The sequence below is a fragment of the Schistocerca serialis genome, chromosome 10, assembly GCF_023864345.2.
Source record: "Schistocerca serialis cubense isolate TAMUIC-IGC-003099 chromosome 10, iqSchSeri2.2, whole genome shotgun sequence".
Lineage (NCBI taxonomy): Eukaryota > Metazoa > Arthropoda > Insecta > Orthoptera > Acrididae > Schistocerca > Schistocerca serialis.
In genome coordinates, this window is record NC_064647.1 from 109,017,002 (window position 1) to 109,029,883 (window position 12,882).

A 12,882-nucleotide genomic window follows, 5' to 3' on the forward strand; every position below is an offset into this window, starting at 1 on the left:
TCCGCCGTCGACTCAACACGAAGCCGGCTGCGCACAAGCAGGATTACGAGCGGCACACAAATTGTTCTGAAGTTGGTTACGTATGCAAGGAGAAGAGCTGTGGTCGGCCACGCACGTCTGATGAAATTGTGTAGCGTATCCGAGATGAGCTCACACGGAGCCCTCGGAAGTTCACGAGACACGTAGGCCAGAAACTTCCACTTCCTCAAACAACAGTGTGGCCTGTTCTGAAACGACACCTGTGCGTGAAGCCTTAAAAGTTCTAGTCGCTGCTGCAATTCCGTTCCAGCGTCCATAACATAAGTACGAATTTGGCATTTAAGTTCTCCAGGATATTAGAGGACACTCATTTTCCGAACGGCTCATCTTTTCAGACGAATCGACGTTTCATCTATGGCGTAAAGTGCAATGATGCAAGAAGAATTTGGAGGTCAGAAAAAGCTGGCGTTCTCGTCAAACATGAAAGAGATATACTTCATTCGTCTTTTGCCGTTTCTGTTCAAAAAGTTTGTGGAGATATTTTTTTTGCGGAGATAACTGTGACGGGAGTGTCATCCCTGGACAATTGGCGAAATTGGTTGTTTCCTCAGTGTAAGACCTTCAGTACACACACCATCAGATTATTTGACTTGTCGCTCTAACGAAGTACGCGAGTGCCAGCAATATGTCTCGTGGTCTTATCGTGGCGTGTTTATCTTCTGCCGTTAGGACAGACGATAGAAATGCCACTTGCACGCTTAGAGTAGCAGATTGACGGTGACCAGTTTTAAACAGAACTTGATTAATTTTCACACACATCTATTAAAATAATAACAAGCATAAAATTACTTAACTTGATTCTGGATGCTATTTACAATTGACAATCTGAAGTTCCTTTGGTCTTGGTACGTTAATCTTATTCTCACATATCTCTGATACTGGACAAAGTATCTTCATGGCTATGTACAGGAATATGATAATCTTCTTAGGTGCAGACTGAAACTTGACTATAGACTGTTACAGACTAATGCAGACTGGTACAGACTGGTGCAGCCAAATGCAGACTGACTAATCGGAGGTCTGTACACTCGTTATAATACCTCGCGCATTCAGGTATCACTGCGCGAGTGTGATCCGCGAGGAGAAAAGGTTCTACATTAGCAGGAATCTCATTGGCTGCGTTACATATTAATATGCGGATCGGCGGAAGCAGAATTTGATCCATCTCTAAGGCAGCGCCATCTCGTAGTGTGGAGACGGCCGAGCGCTGCGCCTGCACTGTTGTGCTTAGCGGGGCGCGCTCTGGTGGGAAAGTTGTGTACGCGCTGACTACGCGAAACTATGTACACAACAGAGTGGAAACCAAGCTGTCTCCAGTACAGTCAAGTGCGATAATGTGTATACATTATACCGTGTGCGTTACGCGCACATCGACTCAACAATGATACGGGGCAACAACTTCACCTGCGCATTAAACTTGTACGGCACTGGCCAGGCAAGTGATCCAGATAGCCTGCAGTTATGTGAACAGTTGCAGTAAAGACGTAAAAAGAGACGAACAGACAATAATATATAGCTTTGAATGTCACTTAATTTTTAAACGGAAGGAAATAATATGTGGCAAAACTCTTAGGTGGCCGGACAGAAAACATGACATCTTAGATAAAGATCTTTTCTAACATAGTGTTGTAATTAAACACAAGACTGACAAAAATTCCTGGCTTCAACAAGGGTAATTTTCCTGCATGACCTATGTGTGCTGTAAAAGCGCACTGCTGATTTCCCATGTAGTTAAACATTGAAGCCACTGAAGATATTACAATCAGTCGTCTGGTAATCTCCGAACTCCTTACAAATCGGATTCCGTGTGATACGGTACATTTCAGTACCGTTAAATTGATAACGAGGCGATCATCTACAGAATCCAAAGCCAAAAAATCACCATTTCCTCCTCCTCCTCTTTTATAACGTGCTCTTCTACATTTCGCCATCGTTCGGCAGCGACATGTCAAAGCTTCGTGCGTTTGACGGCTTAAATGCTTTTTTTATTTCTCGCCACAAATCTTTTACCTTAACTCCAGGTCAATTCTTTTGGGTTCAGATTGCAGTTTTACCGTGACAGCTGTAAAAATGCAGTATTTCTACAGTGTGTGCAAAAATTGTTTTCCATGTTTCTACGATGCTTATCACTCTGGCTCGTGTAAGACCATATGTGTCCTACAAAACAACAGGCGTATTCAAATGAAGAGTATTTGATTTTCGATTTTTCTCCAGAAAATTTAATTGTGTAATGTTTTCTTAACTTCGACAATCTTTAGAGTCTTTTATATAATATCGATAATTAAGAATGTATATTTGCAATGAAAACCAGAATGTTGCATGCGACATGCAATTAGAAACTAGAAGACGAGCCTTTTTTGAAAAATGATAGTTAAGTAAGCTTTAATTAACATATATTTGACGAATTTCATATTTAAATGATACGGGTATTCAAACCGAACCAAAAAAACATTACAGAGAATAATGTGTTTCGAACAGCCGCCCGCCAGAATACACGGTTGTGACGCTACCGTTTACACCACACACGCAAATGCAATACCTTCCCTTATATTTTTAACAAAGCGTTTCACGAAAAACGTCAGAGCTGGTTTTGCTACGTAATATTGTGAAAAACATTAAGAACAGCTTGTTTCTAGCCATTAACGGTGTTCTGCGCACGCGTTTCACTACGAAACAGGAAACAATGTCTTCCATTTTCACTGTACGAGACAATCGGAGCAAAAGTAGCGTTTAAAGAAACTGTGACTGTACAGCATTTTAAAATAAAAGTTACTTATGTAAAGTATGATTAAGAAAAACGTTGATAACTTAACACATCACAATGTCCTATAGGTTCTTTTACAGTGACACAGCATTAAGATACCTGGACCTATTTCCAGAAGCGGAACAACACCAGTGCACGACAGCTACGGCTGATGACCAATCATCACGTTTGTGTTCGTCTATATCAGGTTTATTCTTATGATGAACGAATTACAGAGCTGTTGCCTTAGTCGCCTCAGCAACCCGCACACACCCCTCCCAATCGACTCAAATTCTCAACCTGTCAGAAGCAAACAGCGCCTCCATCTGACATGCCGTAAGAGCAGACACGACGTATCAATATACACAATGCGACCAAAAGTATCCGGACAGCCCCAAAAACATATTTTTCGTATTAGCTGTATTGTGCTGCCACCTACTACCAGGTACTCCATATCAGCGACCTCAATAGTCATCGAACATCTTGACAAAGTAGACTGGGGCGCTCTGCGGAGCTCACGGACTTCGAACGTGGTCAGATGATTGGGAGTCACTTGTGTCATACATCTGTACTCGAGATTTCCACTCTGCTAAAGACCCCTAGTTCCACTGTTTCCAATGTCATAGTGAAGTGGAAACGTGAAGGGACACGTACACCATAAAAGCGTCAGACCGACCTTGTCTGTTGACTGACAGCGACTGCCGACTGTTGAAGAGGGTTGTAATATGTAATAGGCAGACATCTGTCCAGACCATCACACATGAAGTCCAAATTGCATCAGGATCCACAGCAAGTGCTATGACAGTTAGGCGGGAGTTGAGAAAACTTGGATTTCATGGTCGAGCGGCTGCTCATAAGCCACACATCACGCCGGTAAATGCCAAACGACGGCTCGCTTGGTGTAAGGAGCGTAGACATTGAACGATTGAACACTGGAAAAACGTTGTGTGGAGTGATAAACCACGGTACACAATGTGACGATCCGATGGCAGGGTGTGGGTATGGCGAATGCTCGCTGTACATCATCTGCCAGCGTGTGCAGTGCCAACAGTAAAATTTGAAGGCGGTGGTGTACTGGTGTGGTCGTGTTGTTGTTTTGTGTGTCAATATCACAGCACAGCCGTACATTGGGGTTCCAAGCACCTTCTTGATTCCCACTGTTGAAGAGCAATTCAGGGATGGTGATTGCATCTCTCCACGCAATCGAGCACCTGTTCATAATGCACGGCCTGTGGCGAAGTGATTACACGACAATAACATCCCTGTAATGGACTGGCCTGCACAGAGTCCTGACCTGAATCCTACAGAACAGCTTTGGGATGTTTTGGAAAGCCTACTTCATGCAGACCTCACCGACCGACATCGTTACCTCTCCTCTGTGCAGCACTCCGTGAGGAATGGGCTGCCATTCCCCAAGAAATTTTCCAGCACCTGATTGAAAGTATGCCTATGAGACTGGAAGCTGTCATGAAGGCAAAGGGTGGGCCAACACCATATTGAATTCCAGCATTACCGATGAAGGGCGCCGTGAACTTGCAAGTCATTTTCAGCCAGATGTCCGGATTCTTTTGATCACAGAGTGTATATACGAGGCGGATCTAGGTACTTTTAGTGCGGATGCACCGTATTTTCCAAACCCCTGTGGGACTTAGGGAATGTTCCCTTCGAGCGTTGGGGCTAATGGATATGGGCGCTGCTTTCGCGTGATTGTTGAAATTTGAGTCGGACAGGAGGCGTGTCCGGATGACCGAGACGGTGGACAACCGTTCTACAGAAAGGGGCATCTGTGTTCGAGTCCAGGTACGGCACAAATTTTGAACCTTCACCACTGATTTCCTGTAGACATCTAAGGTTCTGATTTCTCTCCATATTCCACGCTGGCGTTGTCTATCACAATGTCTGAATTTGGACGGAGGTATGGCGACAACTATTTTGTAAACTATTTTTTAAAAGCACTGTAGGTCATCTTCGACTTTGAAGCTTTAAAGATTACTTTACTCCAAGGAATAACTCCTGTGTCCGCTGACCTTACATGTACAGCAATATGGCGACTTCAGTGACCCAGTGGAACTTTTAAGACCACCAAGCCCATTGCTCATTTTCCAGCACATTGGCCTTGTGTGGTTTTGGTTCAAATATGTTTTGTCGATATAATGAATCCATTTACTGCATTCTTCTTAATCCCTGCAGCCACAATATAATTTCTCTCTCCAAGAAGTTTTTCTCCCATTGTTCATCTTACAATATAGAAAGCCCATGTCCTTCAACATTTTTAGCACCGTCCATCGAGTACCGTTAAAATCGAAGTTCTTTTTCATTCGCGAAACTGTCAGCAATCTGGTATTCGTTCCTCGGATACATATCGAATATTATACGACATGAAACATTCCCAGAAAAATCTTTCAGATTGCCTATTTGTTTCTTGCGATTGCGTCACTTTCCTGGCGATTCAAATGATGCCGACCCATTGGCTTTGATACATATGTTCGCTGCACAGTTCTCAGTTCCATGTCACACACCTTAGCGGATCTCTCCCGGCTATTGGCAACATTCGGAAGTGGCGGCAAGTCATCTGCTTTAGGCTCTATTTTGAAAAAAAGTTGTAGGTTTGGGAAGGTCCTGTTTAAGACCCAACCCACACATGCCGTCGCTTAAGGCGCCAAGCTCAAAGGGGCGCCAGGAGTGTCTGAATACAATGAAACATTTACACTGAAGAGCCAAAGAAACTGGTACACCTGCCTAATATCGTGTAGGGTCTCCGCAAGCACACAGAAGTGCCACAACACGACGTGGCATGGACTTGACTAATGTCTGAAGCAGTGCTGGAGGGAACTGAACCATGAATCCTGCAGGGCTGCCCATAAATCCGTAAGAGTATGAGGGGGTGGAGATCTCTTCTGAACAGCACGTTGCAAGGCATCTCAGATATGCTCAATAATTTTCATGTCTGGAGGGTTTTGTGATCAGTGTAAGTAATTAATTTCAGAAGTGTGTTCCTGGAGCCACTCTGTAGCAATACTGGATGTGTGGTGTGTTGCAGTGTCCTGCTGGAATTACTTAAGTCCGTCGGAATGCACAATAGACATGAATGGAAGCAGGTGATCAGACAGGACGCTGAAGTATGTGTCACCCGTTAGAGTCGTATCTAGACGTATCAGGGGTCCCAGATCACTACAACTGCATACACCCCACATCATTATAGAGTACCCTGCTGATATGCAGGGTCCACGTATTCATGAAGTTGTCTCCACACCCGTACACGTCCATCTGCTCGGTAATATCTGAAATGGGACCGTCCGACCAGGCAACATTTCCAGTCATCAACAATCCAATGTCGGTGTTGACGGGCCCAGGCAAGGCGTAAAGCTTCGTGTTGTGCAGTCATCAGGGGTACACGAGTGGGCCTTCGTCTCCGAAAACCAATATTAATGATGTTCTATTGAATGGTTCGCATGCTGACACTTGTTGATGGCCCAGCATTGAAATCTGCAGCAATTTGCAGAACGATTGCACTTCTGTCGCATTGAACGATTCTATTCAGTCATCGTTGGTCCCATTCTTGCAGGATCTTTTTCCAGCTGCAGCAATGTAGAGATTTGATGTTTCACTGGATTGCTGACATTCACGGCAGACTTGTGGAATGGTGATACGGAAAAGCCCCCACTTCATCGCTACTTCGGAGATTCTGTGTCCCATCACTCGTGCGCCGACTATAATACCACATTCAAACTCACTTAAATCTTGATAACCTGCCATTGTAGCAGCAGTAACCGATCTAGCAACTGTGCCAGACAATTGTTGTCTTATATAGGTGTTGCTGCCCACAACGCCTTATTTTGTATGTTTACATATCTCTGTATTTGAATATGCATTCCTATACCAGTTTCTTTGGCACTTTAGTGAATATCCACCTTAAACTTTTGTCTTACTCATAGCAGATTCGCCAAAAGCCACAGCCAACATTTTGAATGTGATGCTGCACTTTATTCCATTTTTCCAGCAAAATTTACTGCAGATTCTTTAAACCATCTCTCTCGAAAGTAAAAATTCTCTGAGAGCCCTCGAAAATACATATAACATTCTCGACTGCCAACAATATATTAAGTATTCAAAACAACTGTAAATGCAAACACATATCAGGAACATGTGCAACACTTCGATTTTTTTTTTTAATCACATGTATAAAGTCAACAAAATTAAAAAAATCGTTACTTTTTATCACACCTCTTACAGTGAATATCATAGTTAGCAGCGAGAACTCAATGGGGAGGGGGCGGGGGATGGGGGATGGTGGGAGGGACCGAATGATAAGTCACTTGTGTGGAAAAATATTCTCGAAACAGCCTTGCACTCAGAACGATGTAGTTCTTGCTTGTTTGTGTTACACTTGCCACTTTTCTGATCCATCATACATAATAAACACTTCACAGATAATGCAGCTGTCAACACACATACACTGGAGAAAAAAATCACCACTGGACATTCAAAGTACATGTGCACTGTGCTCCCCTACTCTTAGGTGGCCATTCTGAGGCACTGTGACTCAAGGCACACCAAGAAAGGAAGTTCTGCCTCCATGCCATTGTGACCACAAGGCCAAGTTGAACTGAATGGTTCTTTTCTTACAAAAATCAATGCCATCTTGGGGTTTTTCAAACAGTGCATATTAAAATCATTTTTATTACCTTCTCACAATCCTTTACTTCACAGACAAGTCAGTGGATCCAGATTACTGAGTAAAATTGATTTGATGAGCAAAATCTACATATTATGTTTTCCAACTCATTAAATACGTACAGCATCCACCCAGGACTACAGTAATTGGATTAACTATTTCCCCTTCTGTATGAATCTGTCATTGGAGTTTATATCAGTCAAATAATTTGGTATGCTTCTCTGCAATGGCTGGATGAAATGGTCACTAAGACCTCTCCACATGTTTGGGAAACATCTAGGAGAAGTTTCAGGTTTGTATGATTTTTTTTTTTAGTGTGTGCCAGTTGACTTTTCTTTCTGGTAATTGTACAGTGTGTTAACTGTACATTGGGATATCTCAGAACAGGGGTGGTGAGGGCGGAGGAAGCCCCCAGATAAACTGCCAAAGGGCGAGGAGCTGTGCAGGAGGTATAGAACATGCCTAGCTCCTGCAGTGCTGCCACCATAAACAGCATTTCATGCTTCCACAAAAACAGAAGTCACACTTGGAAGTAAAAAAAAAAAAAATCTCTTAAATGTTTTTTGAAAATAAAACTGACATTGTTTCACGTTTAAAGACTCTAACAGCAGCAATTGTGCCCATTTGTTGCAAGGAAAGTAACCAACACTAATTACAGTGAAACACAACAAATACGGTAATAACAACGACTACCTCTTACAGTATTTATGAACTTCTAACATGCTGGAATAATCAAGGGTCACCAACTTCTGTTAATAAATACAATGAAAAACCAGCCTAAGTTGCAAGTTTCACATTTTTTACTCACTCGATGACTAGTTTTGGGCCAGGACCCATTTTTAAATCATAGTGACACAGTGAAAAAGGTATTTCAGAAAACGCAAATACCATGTCAAAAACGTGAAAATGAACAGCTACAGTGCATAAGGTATTGCCTGCAATCTAATGTTCATCACAGCCACAAAAAAAAAAAAAAAAAATGAATACCAGCAGACGCCAGGACTAGGAGTGGTTGGCCAATTTAAAGTTCACACACTGGAAGTTATTTAAATTTGTTTCAAAATGCATAAGATTTGTTTTTGTAAACTAGGGGTTAAGCTGTCTGCAATAAGCAAGTTATTAGCATGCGCCATAATTCTCCTCGCTATGTCTGGTGTGGCTGTGTTTGTGTCCTTTATCAGTAATTAGTGCCATTCCTTGTGTATGGTAATGTTTAAATTAAAATCCCGAATTGCGAGGTCATAAGATACACAGTTGACAGATTGTTCGTCAGCTTGGGCAGTGATACACAAACTACTGCTAGCGGTAGTGAAAGTTTACAGTATTCTACAACTTATCTTACTTTCAGTAAGCTACTTGTAAATAAAAAGAAGATACTGACATTGCAAGTCCTGCTTAACAACAATCTAAAGATAAATGTTGTTCCATATGCACCTCTGTTGGCAATCAAATACACAAAAAATATTTTTTGGAAATAATTGTGAACTAATATCTGTCATAGAAGGAGCATAGAGGCCATTTTTGTAATAATATCAGTCCAAATATGTTTTTACTGAAATAGGACTCAGCCTTTATGAACCACGATTCCTTCCAGTAAAACTATTTCTGAGTGATAAATCCACACCTGCAGTATGGTATTGGGATATGGTGAGGCACCAGCAGCCTGTGTGGTCAGGCTTTTTAAACTGCATAAAAACCAAGAGAGTAGTAGCTAAGCCAAACAACAGAGCCTCGCAGATAAATTTTCAGAAGATGGTAAATATTTTACATCTACTCTGTGTACATCCTGCAGGCAACTGTGTATGAAACTAAATCCAGAACATAATGTAAAAAGTAGTAATACACTTAACTAAAATTGACAGAATTAAAAGTAATAAAAAAATCTTCAGACCACAGTTCACTTACAATGAGGACAATTTTTTCACAACAGATTACCATTTGATTTTAACACAGGTAATGAAAATGCGTCATAGAATAAACTGAAGCACTAGTTTTCAATAGAAGATTTTGAACTGTAGTGTGCCCTTTGTAGAACTGTTAATGTAAGAGGTGTGTTCAAAAAGTAAGGTGACTTCATATTTTTATGAAAAAATATTTATTTATTCATCAATATTCATGTTGTCCCCTTCAAAGTAATCCCCCTCAGATACAATACACTTGTGCCAATGCTTCTTCCAATCCTAGAAGCACTTCTCACAAGCACTTTTTGGTACAGCCTTGAGTACTTCCAGCAATGCAGTTTCTATTTCCTCAATCATTGAAAATCTTCGTCCTTCCACAGGTCTCTTCAGTTTTGGCAACAGGAAAAAGTTGCAGGGGGCCAAATCCAGTGAGTCCAGTGAATATGGTGGCTGAAGCACGATTGTCGTGTTGTTTTCGGTCAAAAAATCTCTCACAGTCAACGATGAATGAGCCGGTACTTTGTCGTGACGCACGTCATGAATTGTTTTTCCACAATTCTGGACATTTTTTGCATATTGCTCCTTGAAAACGGCACGTAACGTCAAGATAATACTCCTTACTGACCATACGACCTCAAGGCAAAAATGAATGATGCAAAACTTTGACATTTGATTGAACTTGGGATGCTTTTTCCGGTCTTCGCTTTCTCGAATGCTTCCGCTGGGACGATTGGTCTTTGGTTTCGACGTCCAAACTTAAACACATGTTTTGTCACCAGTTTTGACCCTTTGGGGCAAATAAGGATCATCACTGATGTCATTCAAGAGCTCCTGATCAAAATTGAGAAGTTTTGGAACAAACTACGCTGACACACATCTCATGGCAAAAACATCTGAAAAAATTGCACGTCATGAGCCAACCAATATGCCAACATCCTCAGCAAACTTCTCTTACAGCAATTCTATGATTTTCGGAAACAATTTTCTTCACAGCTTCATCGTTATCATCTGTTATTGATGTGCTGGGGCGTCTAGAGTGATGTTCGTCATTGGCATCTTCTCGGCCATCTTGGAAGAGCTTGTACCACTTGTAAACACTTGTTTTACTTACAGGAGACTCACTGTATGCCACTGTCAACATTTCAAGGGTTTCAGAGCACTTGATTCCATTTTTCACAGAAAATTTGATGCAAATTCTTTGCTCCATTTTTTATAATAATCAATAATCACTGAGCACACTAGAACACATCTAACCTTTGTATCTGTCAGAAGCAAAGAAAGTATGCTGCACACTTGAAACTGTGAACATTTGTTCGAGACATGTGTACCAACATAACAAGAGAAAATATCGATAATCGAATTATGTTTCCCACACAATTTGAAAAGCCACCTTACTTTTTGAACAGCCCTCATTTATAGCTATACACTTTTTTTGTGGCAAAAACTGATAATTTTGATCTTGCTGTTTTCATCAATGTATGCATTTGTGTTTTGCTGGTAAGACAAGTATTATGAGTGTAACCATGTACCTCATTGTACGTATAAACTAAAGCTATGACAATGTCCAAAAGCTTATAGTTATATGGACATAAATTAAATAAATAAATATACGAGGCTTGTCTGAAAAGTTCTCTGCTTCACTCATGGTTCACAGCATTAAGTGTGTAAGTTTTTCCACAGATGTCCATACACTGGCAGCTCCTGCAAAATTTTACCAATGTGCATCAACGTGGTGACCTACAGCTTTTTGATTTACAAGAGTAGTAATCTTAACTACTCGTGGTCTTGCAGTAGCATTCTCACTTCCCGTGCACGGGGTCCCGGGTTCGATTCCCGGTGGGGTCAGGGATTTTTCCTGCCTCGAGATGACTTGGTGTTATTCTGTCGTCTTCATCATCATCATTCATCTCCATTATGGCTGGAGGAAGGCAAGGGCAAACCACCTCCACTAGGCCCTTGCCTAGTACGGCGGTGCGGGTCACCCGCATTGTCCCCTACACTCCTCGGAGTATGGGACCTCATCATCATCAATCTTAACTAAACTGAATGTATTAATTTTAATTAATGGTTTAATACTGTGAGGAATAAAATAATAATGATAACAATAACAATAACAATAATAATAATAACACAGTTAAAAGGAAGTCACGCTTGATCAAGGTCCGCGTCACTTTCCATTTTTAACCAGACACAACGTCTGAGAAAGGAAAGAATAATAATAATAATAATGGCAGCATATGGAATCGAACCCAAGTTGACAAACTGCCAGACAGTGCTCTTGGCTACTGGGCTATCACTCTGTTGTGTGAACTGTTGCTCATAAATCCCTCATATTCTATGGGTAAATCTTTAGAGAGTGTTTTACCTTTTCATATGACTCATTTGGGTGAAATATTCTAGGAACTGAAAGGGCATCAACTGCTTCTACTCACATACGTCTATTTTATCTAAAATTTCTGTAAACAGAATCATTGACTGTTTGGAACCCAACAAACATGTTTTGAACTCAGTGATCCATAGCAAATGATTTATTTCAGATTAAATATTTGTTCCGAACATCATCTGCCATTCCTAAAACCACCTTGATATTCAGCTAAATTACTCCCCAGTGTTATGTCTACTATCTTTAGTATAATCATGGAAAATATGTTATATGCAAATGGTTGCAAAGAAATTCCTCTGTACCTGTTAATATATTATTTATTGCCTTCCTTATGTAGTGGATGTTTCACTCTATTGGGAGTTTTTCTGCTTTCCAGGTTTTCTCAAAGATCAATTTCAGCTCTTTTTTATTTCTGGTGGGGACCATTTCAAAGCTTGGGATGTCATAGAGTCTTTTCCACTAGCTTTATAATGCTTTAATAGCTTCAATTTCTTTGACACTTGGTGGTAAATCATCTAGATTTTCACAAGTGTTCAAGTATTCAACTTTATGGACAATTAAAATGCTGATCAAAATATTATGGAAGTTTTTTGCCAAATCAGCGAACCTCGTCCCATGCCCCTCCGTTATTAGATTTACATTTGTGGATGTACCTAACTCTTTAAATCTCACTTTCTTCTGCAAAGATCTAATGGATATGGGCTTCTTTGGCAGATAATCTACAGAAAACAGTTTCATACTAAATTTTCTCATATACTTGCATTTTTTTAGCATCTTCTATGCTACAGCTGTTCGACTTACAAGGGTGTTAACCATAATTACATTTTATACATCATTTTCTATATATAAACTGAACTGCATAAATATTTTTAAGTTTTATAATAATTAGTGTAACACTGTGAGGAAATTTTAAAAAGAATTGCTATCAGCGGGAATTGAACTCGAGTCAGAGAATTGCCAATTCGTGTGCTAGACCACTCACCCAGGGGACTGTTGTGACAATTACTCCTCAAAAATTCCTTGTACTCTAAACTTGTACAATAAACTTCACACAGTGCCAAATAAAAATACTGACCCAGTGCTGTGAGCAACGTAGCGCTCGTATTGTTGGAAACACTAATGTCACATCACAGAATCTGCA